Below are 15,386 nucleotides of genomic sequence, written 5' to 3' on the forward strand. Positions count from 1 at the left end.
ATCTGCCTTCCTATTTGCCATAAGCAAGAAGTCAGCACCATGTGACCAGCTAGCTCTCTGTAGCTTGCCAACAAGTCCTGCATAGACTACCATTGGTCCTTGGACCCTTGGACTTCAGATTGAGAACCACTGGAGTAAACTAAGCCAAGTTAGACTTACAATAGTTTATATATATTTATATAAAATGTAAAAACAGAGAGAAGGTTGGAGTTAGGACTTTTGTGCAATTAAAATCTAATCTTCAGTGTTACATTAATTTAGGATTGGATTCTTACATTTACAGTAACATAATAAAAGTAGAAAAAGTTGTCTTATGTCTATAACATATCCTATTCTTAAACTTGATAATTAGAGCTGGATGAGCTTTTTTGGCTTCCTTTCTGCAAACTTTTTGTGACAAAACAAAAATTATTTGTGCTGTCTTATTATTTTCCAGGTCACAAAGCTGGGCAAACCTTGTTATAGCATAACACATTGATTACCAGCAGGACACAGTTGACCTTTATCAGGATGTCCTATGTTGGAGGAGGAGACCATGAGGGCAAATAAAATACTCAAATATATTTAATGCTATTTTTTAAAATGTAGTCACAGCAAACAATGTTTATGATGGCAACAGTAGTGGAGTCCTTTTCATCTGCACCTTGTGAGGGTATGCATAACCCACACAGGCCTTGTAAGGGTAAATGTGGGCCTGAGAGGCCAATTAGCATACTACGCTGCTCCTGGAGGAATAGCTTAACTGATCATGAAGCCCAGCTGGAAAGGAGCAGGCTTGATAGTATAGTAGAAAGAGAGTCTGAAGCAGAGTGGGGCTGACTGCAGAGAGTTTGTAGTTCCCCACAGGAATTAAAGGCGGAGTGAGGAGGAAGCCCAGAGAGAAAGTTGGCCTGGGACCTGAGTAGAGAAGTCTGGCAAGTGGCAAGGAATGATGAAGCCACCCCTTGGAGTGGAGCAGGCTCCAGTTAGTAAGCCCTGATAAAAGGGCAGGATTTGGGCATTGGTTTGAGTTTATCATTTTAGTTCAGGATTTTTCTAGGGGATTCTAGAACAGGGCCCTGGGAGTCCCCGCACTGAGAAAAGGGTGAGTCTAGAGAAGTTGTGGGGAGAAGGCCTGAGACACACCCTGGTAGGAAGACACTCGGGAAGCAACAGCAAGTAGTTGGAAGGAGCAGACTTTCAGTGCTGGTTATGGGGTTCCTTGGCTGGAACCCAATTTAGTAGGAGGGCCTTGGTTCCCATACTAGCAACTGGTATGGTGGTGTGAAGTTGGAGAAGGGGACAAGGACAGAGAGCCTTGAGAAAGAGGGATTGGACCTCAGGGCCCAGAGCTTAGGCTGAAGGGACTGTTTATTCCATATACTTTGTTACTTGGTAAAGAGAGACTTTAAAGTGACCTTGCTAGAGGGTCAAGTCCTAAGAAGAAAGACCACCACAGAGATGGAGCAGCCATTGACAGGGGGTTGCCAGTTGGGAGGAGAGTTGCTGTGCTTGGCCACAAGGAGGTGGTCTAATGGTGAGTGAATTCTTTCACACACCTAGAACACTCTTCTTCAAAAAGAAGCAAAACATGTACTTTATCTCTGTTACTTTTTTTTTTGGCAAAATTCTAGATTCTCCCATTTATGAGTCAGTTACACTTTCACATAACTTTAAGAATTACTTTGTTTCTAAAGTAATTCTAAATTTGTTTCTATCAATCAATGGCAGTTTGGCAAAATGAAGGACTTGCTTGCTTGTGCTTGACACTTGGAAAAGACAAGGTACCTCTGCACCTGTGTGCAATGGGAACATTCCTGCAGCTAACAGATCTTACTTGTCAGGAGACATCTCTTTACCTTTCACATATCTTGGATATAGAACAATGAACTAGAGACTAATTCTGCTCCCACTAAAATCAATGGGTAAATTACATTGACTTCACTAGGGGTAGATTTTAGTAAAGAATACAACTTTATTTAGTGCAGCTGACCCATTTTATGTTTCATCAAAAATCTTAAGTCATTTTCAAAGATTCATATTCCTTCCGAACAAATGAGTGTTTTTCAGTTATCTTTAAGTAGAATCAGGTTTTATCTAATCTGCTGGCAGCACATTTTCAGATTGCAGTTAAACACAAATCTAAAAATCAAAACTTTTTATAGGATTAAAAATCAAATTAGAATGCTGAAATCCTTACAAAATATCTTCACCTTTTTAGGTCAGTACGTTTGCCTATAGGAATTGCTGACAATTAGCTCTTACCTATGTAAATATCACTAATTAAATAACTCCAGGCATCTATTTCATTATTTAGATAGAACATGTATTAAAAACCAGTGACTGCAAAACTATGTTTCTATGGTTACCATTATGAGACTGAGAGCGTTTTCTGTCAATGATAAATTTACTGTGATCATGGCTGTAGTATCATTTTCTTTTCTTTATTTTTTTTTAAATCTGAATCTCAAAGTTACATCAGTTTAAAAAAAATCTATATTCTATAGTGCACCCATACCAGATATGTAAGGGAATTGAAAGTCATGGCTGACAACAATATGTACACTGCACAGACAAGAGTTTTCTAAGATACCTCACCATTCTGACTATTCAGCTAAAGAAACTATTGACTCAACCAATGCTGTCTATAATGGTAGCTACAATTGTATTCTCAAATGAAAGTTAAGCCACTTATGGGCACACTCCCACTCTCATTAAGGTCAGTACTAGTTTAAAACCTTGTTGTAAACAGAGCTGGTCAGGAAATGGGATTTCTGTCTCTGGCGAAATGCTGACCCCTCACTCTCTAAAAGCCAGATCCCTTTAAAGTGTCTCTGGGCAGGTAGCCAAAAAACAAAACATTCAAAATTACTAGTCACTTCTGAAAATTTTCCCTTGGTTTTATCACTCTCATCTTTATAGAAACCAAACAAGGTAGCTCCCCTTTCCCAATACTCAGCCTGATGAAGAAGTTTGTCACCTGCATTTGAAATGGCTGATACTTATAAACCTCCCTCTGCTCTGCATAATGCCTTATATATCAGACAGGCAAATTGTTCTGCCTATAAAAATTCTAATGTAACCCTTTATTGTAATTTCAGAGATGTGGGTGCATAATGGCTGTCCTGAACAAATCTACAACTTACCTTATATATAAAGGCGTGTCTTTGTTATCCAACATATGTGCTAATCGATGCCATAATATGTGAAATGAGTCCAGCTTTAAGACTGGAACACAGTTAACTACACACTGTAAATCAGTCCATAACAGCTCAGTAACTTACTTATGTGGTGACTTTGAACACAAGCTAATTAAATGGCTACTGGAGGGCCTGCACTAATTCATTGGCAGGTCCTAACTCTCCTTTCAGCCTGCACTGGAGGAAATATTTTGTGATGGCCAACCAGTCTGCCCTCCACCAGAAGCAGGACCAGAAGAAATCACTCTGCTGAATCTAAGGAATTGGGATCATACAAGAAGAAACTTCTGGTGTCAGATTCTCCATTCAGAAAAGGACATCCTGGTGTAGCCTGGAAGCTTTCCAACTTTAGTCCCAGCTCTCACTAGGCACATTTTTATTTGATCTTTTGGTGTATCCTCTGGATATCTCACTATTAAAATGAGGTCTCTTTCCACTTGGAGAATTATTCATACTGTAGCTTCTAGAGGAGAAAAGAGAACAGGTTTCCACATTACTCTAAACTGATCTACACATAGGTACTTAAACCTTGCTATATGTAAGGGTCTACCTACATTTTTATTATACTTTTTTATTATGCTTTCCTAAAACAAATAATTACTCCAAAAGATTAAAGTTGCTATAGATGAAACATTTTTCACTTTTTAAAAAAAAATTCAAACTGTCAACAACAGTACAAGCATGAGAAAAGGAGGTGTTTTATAGTTTATAGCTTCCGGACCTTCTTGATACTGTCTAAATTAAAAGCATTAAAAAGAATGAAAGCAGGCAAGCAATTAGTGCAAACTATGTAATACAGTCACTTGTCCTATTTTGAAATAGTTGCAATACAAATGTAACTTTCCCTCTCAAGTCTGACCTGAAATCAACGAGTTTTTTATGTGAGGAATGCCTTATGGTAGTGTGTGTTATCATCATTAAATCATGCAGTATGTTTTTAATATCATTTTTGCCCAGTTGGGAATTCTCTTTGATCCTCATTCTTTTCAAAACTGTTTACTGTGTTGTAATCACATTTGAATGAGCAATACCATCTGCTCATGTTAGTTTTTGAGTCAGATGTTTTAGCTTTTGTTTCCATCCTCTACATTGAAGTCCAATGGAGGGATCCCTGAAGAAATTTTACTGCTAGACAACAACACTACAAATCGTCAAATGCACAGAAAGATTGTATCCCCGAATATATTCCATATGCTAAGGGCCTACTCCTGTGAGGCACTTAATGTCTCTTGAAACATGCTAAACACCTTCAACTCCCAATGGAACTCATTGGCAGAAAAAGGCACTTAGAACCTTGCTGTAAGTGCTCAGCACTATTTAGAATTGGGATTTCAACCAATTTTTAATAATGACTTGTGAACCTCAAAAAGAAAGATTGGAATAAATATCTGCATTTTTTAGATACTTATCTGAAGTACAGTCATACCACCTGGGTCTAGGAATTGGATTGAAAATGTAAGAACAGACTTTCTCATTCTATTTTATACCAGTACTTATACCATACTCATTACCATAGTATGTGAGCACTCTCCTGTAGTGCATTAAGTGATGTGACCAACATTTTTTCTCTCTCTCATTCTCTTCCCAGAAGGAAAGTTGTATGTCCAGTGGACTGTGGTGTTCTGCTAGGTTTTTTTTTCTCAGCTTTTTGGGGTGAAGGGGCACAGGGTTTCTGTACCTCTTGCTGTGTATTTATGTTAGAGAAGGCCGGTCAAAGAATTGCACTTTGGACTTGGAGCAGAAGGTAGTGAGGTTTGTGATGGCCCTTAGCTCCTGTGGAGTTCATTTCAGTCTCAGACTGGCTCCTGAGAAAGGTCTCTCTCCTGCAAAGATGACCTTTACTCTTAAAGTTCCACTGTGCCAGACAAGTGCAGTTGTCAGCCATGGTCTTATGAGTTTTCTGGTGTATCTGTTTTCCAGTATGGTCAGATAGGCTTATATTTTGTAGTATTCTTTGATACCTTTGATTCATAGTTCATCTAAATTCAGGAAGCAAAGAGGCATACAAGTAGGTTTTAAATAAACAAAGTAAATAAAACATTTTTGAATTTGAGAAAGAATTAGGTTTATGTTCAATAGAGACAGAGAGAGATTTAGATTTGTGGCCAGAGCCCAAATAAAGAACCTTGGGGACCCCTATACTCAGGGCCGGCTCCAGGCACCAGCGCAGCAAGCAGGTGCTTGGGGCGGCCAAGGGGAAGGCGCGGCACATCCGGCTCTTCAGCGGCGGCTCCCTTGGTCCCTCTCTGAGGGAAGGGCCTGTCGCTTAAGTAGAAAGCGGCACTGGAGAGCTGCCACCAACTGCGCCGTCAGCAGCAGCAGAGAAGTAAGGATGGCATGGTATGTGGTGTATTGCCACCCTTACTTTGTGCTGCACTGTACCTCCTGCTTCCCTAACCCATGCACTGCACTCCTGTGACCCTAACCCCTACACTCCCCTTCTGTGCCCATAGGGAAACTTACCTGGATGCACAGAGTGGCTGGCACTGCTGTTTGCTCCCCCTTCAAATGCTGCTCCTCTTCTACGGAGTTGTGATGGGGGAGAGTGGAGTAACATCAGGGCTACCTGCATGCAGGTCACTTTCCCCACATGGGCTGTGTAAGGGGAGGGCAGAGAGCAACAGCTCCTGATGCTTGTCTCACAGCACAGTTCACAGGGGGGAAGTGACCTGGATGCACAGAGGGCTTGGTGTTGTTTCTCAGTCTTCCCCCCACCCCCTTACAGCCTCCTAGGGGTGTGCAGAGGAACTTGGGGGAGTGGGGGTGTGTGGAGCAAGCAGTATCTGTGCACCACGGCTCACCCCACCTGACTCTGCTGTGAGGAAGCAGAGAGAAAACTAGGTGCCCCCATGCATTGCTTCTGAGTTATGTGGTACTCCCCTGCCATCTGGCAGCATGCACCTCTGTGCTGCTGCATGGGTGGCCCATCCTAAAGGCTGACCCTGGAGCCACCAAGGGTGCCTGGGCCATCATGGGGAGCCCTGGACCCTCCACCTGCTCTGGGTAGTATCCCCGGGGGGGGGGTACTCAGGCTGGTGGCTGCTCTCAGCGCCCCCCCCCAGCCCCTGCAGAGGGCAGGTGGAGGATCTGGGGATCCCTAAAGTGACCTGAGCCCCCTGGGTGGCTCTTACCATGGCCTGGCTCCAGCTTCTGGCCTGGCCAGGGGGCACAGCCCTGGGGGAAGAGGAGGAGTATGGTTTGGGACCAGAGTTTTGCACAGCTGCATATTCATTTCATAGTCTGGAAAACTTTTCATGTAATGCTTCATTCAAATAGTAGTCCAAATCCTGAGCTGGTGTAATTCAGAGTAGTTCTATTGAATATACTGACTGATACTAACGGAAGATGTGGTCTGGTGTTCACCCTTTCATAGGTTTTATTCAGAATACACTGTGCACTTAGAAGAGCCAAACAATTTCTGTTTCCAGGAGAAGTTTCTAATGAACAGAAGCCTGAGCCATGTGTGGAAATTCATGTGCAATTTTGAGCTCAGTTTGCATGCACAGTTCCTGCAACTATGTGAAAATCAGAAAGCTGTGTGCACAAACACTTAATAATCAGCATATTTAGTGTAGATTATTGCCCTAATGGTGCATGTGTGTATTCTATTTGAACCCAGCAGGGAAGGAGATAGACACAGAGATAGCTGATAGAAATATACTCCTCTGCTGTGCTGGCTTTATTGTTCTTCTGGCAGCAAAACTGAAACTAACCTAAAAAATGAGGCTTTGCACTGGGGAGAAGAGAGTGCTCAAACATTTAATGGGACGTGGCATCACACTGTGTATGCTATTATCCTATCTGGATGTCCAACTGTGGAAACTGTGACCAGAAACTAGTTGTGCAATTGTGTACTCTTTTGTATGTTGCCCTGCGCTCCTTGGGTTTTGAAATCCTTGTTTAGTGAACTACGTATCTGTATGGTTTAATCATCTCTCCAATGTCATAGATTACTTCAGGTTTTCCTCCCTGCATTATGAACTTTGTTATGAATAATGGGGGGCGGGGACAGCTATTTTACACTGTGAATTTAAAAATACAAATAAGTGGTAGGCACTGGAATGTTTCCATTAGCCATTTTCTTCTGTTATATCTGGATCTATCACTTTTTTTAGACTGAATTATCTAATGTTATTAACTAATAAAAGTCAGTAAACTGCTGAAAGCAGATATGAAGCCCCATTTATTCAACTGTACTTTGAATTTAACCAGGTTTAGGTACCCACTGTGCTCGTGTCAGATTGAAAGAGCTCAACATCTGAATCATTTTTATTTTCTCTGGTTGTGACCTTCAGTAATAGACATAATGAGCAAATCTAAAGAGAAATGTTTCAGTGATGCATCATACAAAGTCACTGAAGGGTTATACAAAAAGCCGAATTGTCATGTCTTCACTGCTGCTTCAACTTGAGTTAAGAAAACACCTGTTATTTGCAGTGTAGGCAAACCTTGAGTTGCCATCTGTCATGCTCGAGCCTCACTATATTTTTAACTAAGATTTGATTACATTTCCATCAGCGTTTTTTGTGATAGAATAAAACAAAAACCAAAAAATGAGAAAAGTTTCAATACATTATTGAGCATCCTGGGTCTCATTTTAATCTATGCTTGTTATGTCCAGGATGGTCTGTGATATCTGTGTTCCAAACCTCTGTGCATCTCACCTGAAGCAACTAGTAGAATAAATCTGAGGAACTTATGCTGGCAAAAAGGGATGCAATTTGCACACCCACCCCAGTGTGAGTAGCTGTTCCTAAGGAGGGAGAACCCCCAGGAGATCAGCTGAGTGGAGAGCTTCCTTTTAAGCATAGTTAAGACTGCGTGGGAAGATGCCGTTATTCAATCTATCTGCAGGGTGTCTTCACCATACTGCCCCTGGAGCCAGTGCCACCGACTTAGACTATATTGATTAGCTCAGGGCACCTTACTAGAGAAAGCGTTGCACCTGGCACAACCTTCTTGTAGGTAGATTTTATCTAAGGGTAGCCTCTATATTCATTCATCCAAACCAGTCCCAGCAGAAAGCTGGCAAAAAAAGCACTTATTTCTCACCCTGTTCTTCAATGCACTGATTGAAGCTCAGACACACATGAGGATTTAGCCTGTTGTGGTGTATGGAAGGAATACATCAGAACTTAGGATGACCAGATGAGATGAAGAAAACATCAGGACCCCTGGGGCGAGATCCACCGGCAGAGAAAAAAAAAACTAGTGCTGCCACCCAAATATCGGGACAGTCCCGATTTTATTGGGACATCTGGTCACCCTACATCAGAACTGAGGGAAGAGAGATTGAATACATAATGGAAGAAGTCAATATCATCATGAAACTCTGAGACAAATACTGGGGGTGTTCCAAGGTTGAGGATTAGTGAGACAGATTTGATGGTGGGAGAGGGGCAAAGGAGTCTAGGGAGGCTGATGGGTGGGAGTGAAAGAATTTGACAAGACATATTATATAATGCCATTGTGATTTATTCCATGGGACAGATATGTGCACCACTGATCTGTGCATGGAGTGGGCCCTCCACATAAGGCTCTGCTCATGGCTACATAGATGGGATATCAGTCATCTCTACAGAACTGTCTTCCTTATCTCTTAATCCACTTAGCACAGTCACAGGGTGTCAGGGATGTGTATGTGAAGAGGACTGGAAATACACCTTTCAATAGCCTGTCAACTAATGCAGCATAGAGTTGTATTAACATTTCTGTGGTGCTTCCTCTTTGCTGGAGAACCCACACTGAAGTCTGTGTGTTGAGGGGAGACACATGTGAGAATCCCTGGCATTCCAACTCCAGTGGAGCTGGGATACCAGAGGGAAAAGAGCTATGGACTCGATGAGGACACATGGGGCCTTGGCTTCCATGACCCTGTTATCTCCTCAACCTCTAAGTATCTAGTAGAGCAGTTCAGAGAACAAATAGGGCTTGGAGACTGAACTCTCAGCTTCCCTCACAACTGTGGACCTCAGAGATCTTTTTCCTCCTGTCTTCCCCTCAAGAGTTTTCCAGCAGGAGAGCATTATTTGGGCCTGTAGTATTCTCTTCTTAATGACCTAGTTTAGACCATTGCTGTGCATCATGGATCTTCCTTGATCTCTCCGCACTGCTTGCTTGATCTTTTTCATTAAAGGTTATAGGTCATTCAGACCCCTCACTGTGTGTTTGAAAAGGAAAAATATTTTTTCCAATGGGCAGTATGTTTCCCATATCTAAATTAAATTTGTGAACATGTTGCCTAGTTTCTCACAATTCTGTGATAGTTTTTCTATCTGAATAATTGTGTGTTATCTGGAGATTTAGCACCTTTTATCTGCACCTTCTATATCATTACTAAATATCTTGAACCATATTACTACTTGACTTAATCTCTTGGGCACCCCACTAATTTTTTTTCCACTTTGTCAATAATCATTTCCTGTTTCCTTACTAGCATTTGATCCATGGCACAACCTTACACCTTGTTTCTTACCCGATGGCAATTAAATTTCTTTTAAAATCTTCTGCAAAGGACCCTGTCAAAAGATCGGTGGCAGTCCCAATACATTATATACATTTTTTCCCTTTTGCCCATTATTTTATTAACCTTTCCCCACTATTGTGGCATTTTTGACAGGAATGACATATCTTTGCAGAAATCATGCTAATTTATTCCTACCATTGAATTTCATGCGAGTGGTATTTTCATCTGCTTGTAATATTGTTTTTAACCACTTTTCCCCGTAATGAACTTTACTATATTTTCAACCACTGCTACTCTTCAAAAGATAAATCCACTGTTGGCCACCTACCAAGCCTCAGAAACAAGTGATGTTTTGAAGCATATATTCTATGTTTGGAATTCAGTCATTTCATATTTTACTTATTTTGGAATTTTGATAAATTTTGTCTGGTTCTCAGGGTTTACTGTTATGAAGTTTCTGAATGTGTATGTCTCCACAGAGACCTCTCTCACTTAATATCTCTGGTTAGCTGCTTTATTTCTAGCCACCAAATGTGTGCATCTCCATGTGTGATATTTTATGCACATTATTTAATAAGATAATTTTGTGTTTGCAAATTTTCATATAACCATAAACTTAATCTTAAAAAATAAGTGAATTTATTGTTGGTGAAAGGGATAGGATTGGCAGCCCTGTTAAGTTAAGTCTTCCATCTATTATAGGGCAGTAATGGGCAAATTTCCCACTTACAGCTAGCCTGCCAACTTACTTCAACTCTGGATGGAGATTCTTGTGCTAGGGGAAACAGTCTTCATGACCCATGCAGTTCTTGGCCTCTCTACTGAGCCTGCCAATTAGCACAAAGCATGGTGGTTATAAGGGAACTGTAAATAGGACCCAACAAATTATTCAGCAGTTGCATGACACATGACATCTCTGAATTTCATATTTACACCTTGTCTACATTAGTTTATTTTCTGTTCTGGGCCTGATCCTATTCTCATTAAGTCAAATGGAGTCACTGAGGTATCGATTAAATATACCTTTTGTGATTTTTCATCCTAATTTAAAAAAAACACCAGAAAGTTTTACACCATTTCACAGGGTTGGTATTCTTCAGTCTAGATAACCCCAGGAGCGGAATAGGAGGTGTGGGGGTTGCATATCATGATGTTTTTGCAAAGTTCTGTGGGAGATACTATCAGTCTGTTGCTTATACTTGGCTAGAGGTAAAGTGTTCAGTTTCACTAATATTAAATTAAATCAGATCACTTATAGACAGGAAGAACTGATAATCTCCCTAAACATAGTGGATTTTGTCTTTCATGTAAACTAAAAGATTTACCCACAGCCCATTGAAATCAACTGACAGACACCATTGACTTTTGTGGAAAATTACATTAGCTGACAATGTATCCCTCAGTCTCTTAGAGATAACATAAATACACTTAACTGTAAATAACACAATTAAAAGAAATATTATCACAGGAATTGAACAGTTAAATGGACCAGGCAGGGGATACATGATATGTATTTAGATTAAATTTGAACATGAACATAGAATCAATGAGCTATAGCAATATCATTTCAGATGGCAGAAGTTGTAGAGGAGAAGATTTTTTATACCATCAGTAACCAAACTGTGGGAAGTGCAGCGACCCAGCTCCAGCCACGCTGCCGGTGAGTGCTGTGGGGCGGTTCCCCCCTGCCCTCCAATCCAGCCCCACTCCCCCGATGGAGGCCTGGGGTCACCCCCCCCAGGGGAGGGGCTGCATAGGGCCCCAGAATAGCTAGGGACGGCCCTGGTGAGAAGCGTGAATGGAGTTGACTGGGAGTGTCAACAGTCAACCTACCGCAGTAAAGATACCGCAGTAAGTACCTATAAGTATGTCGACTTCAGCTATGCTATTTTCATAGCTGAAGTTGCGCAACTTAGACTGACTTAGCTCTCCCCGCCTCCCCAGTGTAGACCAGGCCTAACAGACACATATAGGGCTTTGAATACAATAATGCTAGAGTGTGACTCTGTATAATGATTTGTGAAAAGCCCTAATAGGACAGACTCTGGTCTATGCTTCTCAAAGAAGTGGACTGAAGTGCAGGAAACGGAAGTGAAATTGTGTTGTACATAACTTACCTCCTGCATCAATTTCAATACTACATGTAAATTCTTTTAGTATTAATGGGATTTATCTATGTAAATATCTTTAGCATCAATGGGAGATTAAGCTGCATAGTTTAAAGAAATTTTGGTAGACACATGCTACTATACTTTTCACCCGATCCAAAACCCACTGTAAGCAATGAGTATCTTTCTATTGACTACAATAGACTTGGATTCCATTCTGTTCCCATTTTTCTCCTTATCTCCTGTTTAAGCAGAAGTTCCCTGACATTGTCTCTATGTGAGACTGTTACGAAGAGAATTATCACTCTCTTTAGTCCAATCTTAAAGAAAATATTCATACAATCTTGTAAGAAGTCTTGAATTTTTTTTGTTACAAATGTTTGAATGTCTTAGTGGAAAATGTTATTGTTTGCTCATTAGTTTCTTCATAAACAGAAAAAAGATATTTGGTGCACTCACACTGTAAGAACTGCATAGTATTATCATTCCATGTCAAGTGATGAATTGCTGTAGTCATCAGATTATGTGGTTTTTCAAGGACATGATACTTACTTTTCCGCAGACAATTTAATCAAAAGAGAACATAATTCCGCTCTGACAGGAGATGGCAAATAAGTTATTTCTAACAGAGAATAGATTCTTTCCCTGATATATACAAAAGGAAAAAAATATTTTTTTCTTCATTTGTTTTGGTGTCAAATATACTCTGCAATATTATATTACTGCTACTCATCAAAATTGAAAATATGTTGTTTTCAGCCTTATTAAAAGTTATGCAAGATAACTCTGTGTACATACAAAGTATTGCACAATTTTATGGTATTTGCAGAGGTATTGTGTGCTGTATAAGCTTAGTGTCCTATGGTGCCGGCTTTTATGATGACTACACATTGTGGACCTTATTTTCAGTCTAGTGACCTCATTTTGTACATGCAATGTGATTCCACAAAACTTCCATCCACAATTTTAAGATGTAAGTAGTTATGCACTAAGTAATTTCACCTGTAAGTGCTCAGATTTGCATCCATAATTCATTTGCAGGTACAAGTTTTGTGGACTAATTACAGCAGAGAAAGAAATCAGGCCACAATTCATCTATCATAATTCATATATCCCCACGTGTTCAACCAATGTTCAAGGATTTTTAAAAAACCCCAACAGATTGTTGACAATAAATGTACAGATGCTTATAAACAGATATGACAGCTATGACATTTGATATGACAACTAAGACAGAAGGTGTCCCTCTGAGGATTAGCTGCTTGAAAGCAGCTCAAATTTACTAGCACCAAGTCCTTTGGCAAAAGTACTACTGCCAGGAAAAAATCTCACATCACTTGTTATCTAGGCATGTAATAATTACCCAAGGTAGAGAAGAAGGAAAGGATTAAAAAGGCTGAAATATAAATTATAAAAAGGAAACAATAATAAGAGGCAGGTTATTAAATAAAGAATTACTAATTCTTTGTGCTGCTATTCTTGTATTGTAGTAGTGCTAAAAGGCCACATTAAGGATCAACCCCACTGTAAGGCCCCACACATCTAGAACCCAGGGCTTCAGAGCTACCAGGAAGCTGATATCTCCAGGCTTCTACCCAGCAGCTGTTGTAACTAGTCTGTGCTCCACTTCCCATGACCCTCTATGGACTCAGACCATGGGAAGTTCCACCTCAAAGATCTGACAGATAGAAGCCCCATGGCTTCTGGTTGGCTCCATGCCCTATATAAACCCAGGAAGTAGCTGGGTAACAGTATAGCTCTTCTGTAGTTACTATGACTGTTTCTGTGCCTTGCTCTTGAATTCCTTGCTTGACCTTGGCTTGATTTTGACTCCTGACTCAGACCCTGAAACTTGACTTGGATTCTGACCCTTGGTATCAATCCTGGCCTGGATTTGATGATGAACTTCTTGGCTATTCACAGCCTCAGCTTTGCCCCTTCTCTGACCCTTGGCCCTGACTGCTCTTGTTGGGATTCTGAAACTTTCATTCTGCTGGCTCTACATAAACATAGGAAGACATTGACCTACCCAAAGTGCTCGGGGCCAGATTTCCATATAGGCACAGTAGGTACGTGTCTAGGAGCACCAGCGTTCTATGGGTGCATTACCCCTCTAAAACTGTGTGCACCACAAAGGTCAATGGGGGAGGTGTGAAGAGCTGTGTCTAGGGGTGTGTAAGGTGTAAATCCAGCCCTGAAAGTGCTTACTATCTAAGGGCTCAGTCGTGCACTGGGAACCCCATGGATGGATCCGTGTGTCACCTGGAACCCCATTGGAGTCACAAGGCTTCATTCATGTGCAGGCATCCACTTGCATGGTTCTCAGGACAGCATTGGGACCTAATATAATACAACATGCAATAAGTAAAAGTAACAAAGGAGGGACAAGAAGATGAGGCTAATAGTAATAAGATCACATTTACATATGCACTTACCTAGCCTAACTTGATGGTTCTGAATTAGTTTATTTTGTCAATATGAACATCCATAATCCCCACTGGCTCTCCACCTTGGCATTGTCAACTGGTAATTATTTGAAGGTATCATTGCAAAATCTGGAAGGATTGGAAAGAGGACAGTTTAGTAAGAGGTTATTTCATGCTTAAAGGGCTGTGCAGAAGAAAGCAAGAATTTACCTTATATCATGACCATTTACAGATTCTTTGGAATTCTTTGAATGCATCCTGTCCTGCATGAGTGTAATGGACATTAACACTGACCATTTAAAAAGCACAGCTGTTTGTACTAGCCTAAGATTGCTGTTAATACTTTTCATGGTAAAGATTGTATTGAGAATAATAAATAGTATTACATGATGTTCTTGGTTTAAAAACTATGGCTATTTACCTTCTGAAAGCAATTTGGCTTGCTGGTTGTGAACATGTGTGTTGCTGAGGTGGTCAAGGGAGCACCAATTTAATTTAATGAGAAATGCAATTCCTTAACAATATAAAGATGTTAAGGATAAATGTGACCCTATTGTGACCCCTAAGTGAAAGGTCTCAAAACAACTGTTAGGGAAAACCAGGGTACCAAACCATGGGTCATTAGCAGTTGCTGCTGCTGCTGCTGATAAAGAATAAATCTTGCCAAACTAGATTTTTTTTATACACTAACAGAATTAGTTGTAGGGAAAGCAGTAGATATACCTATATTAAGATTACATCTTCACTGTTCCAGTTCTTTCTCCCTCACTCTTGGAGACAGCTTCTCAGAAACCCAGACTTTTGTCTCCAAATAGGAGTCCTCCTCCTCTCATATAAAGTGCCTTGTTATCTCCCCTCTCTGCCTCCTTGGAGTCTCCCCCAGTTATATGTTTGAGATAATTTTGAACTGCCCCCTGGGATCACTGTCTCTACCACAGATGACTCTCTTCTGAGGAATATATAACAGACTTTTAAGAAATGACTGTTTATGTTTCCCATAACAGTTCATTGTTGCATATGCTGCATTGGACAAAGTTTGTAGTTAATGTTTTTTCTGGACTCCTTTTACAAAGTTATTTTTCAGGTGTCAATGTAATAGTTTTGTCTCCACCATCATTTATATTGCCCCTATTCCAAGGGCCATCAGCTCTTTGTTCTAGTTTAAGGACTATGTTTTACTAATTTCTATGATTTGTAAGAGTATCAT

Source organism: Gopherus evgoodei, chromosome 5 (genome assembly GCF_007399415.2).
Source record: "Gopherus evgoodei ecotype Sinaloan lineage chromosome 5, rGopEvg1_v1.p, whole genome shotgun sequence".
Lineage (NCBI taxonomy): Eukaryota > Metazoa > Chordata > Testudines > Testudinidae > Gopherus > Gopherus evgoodei.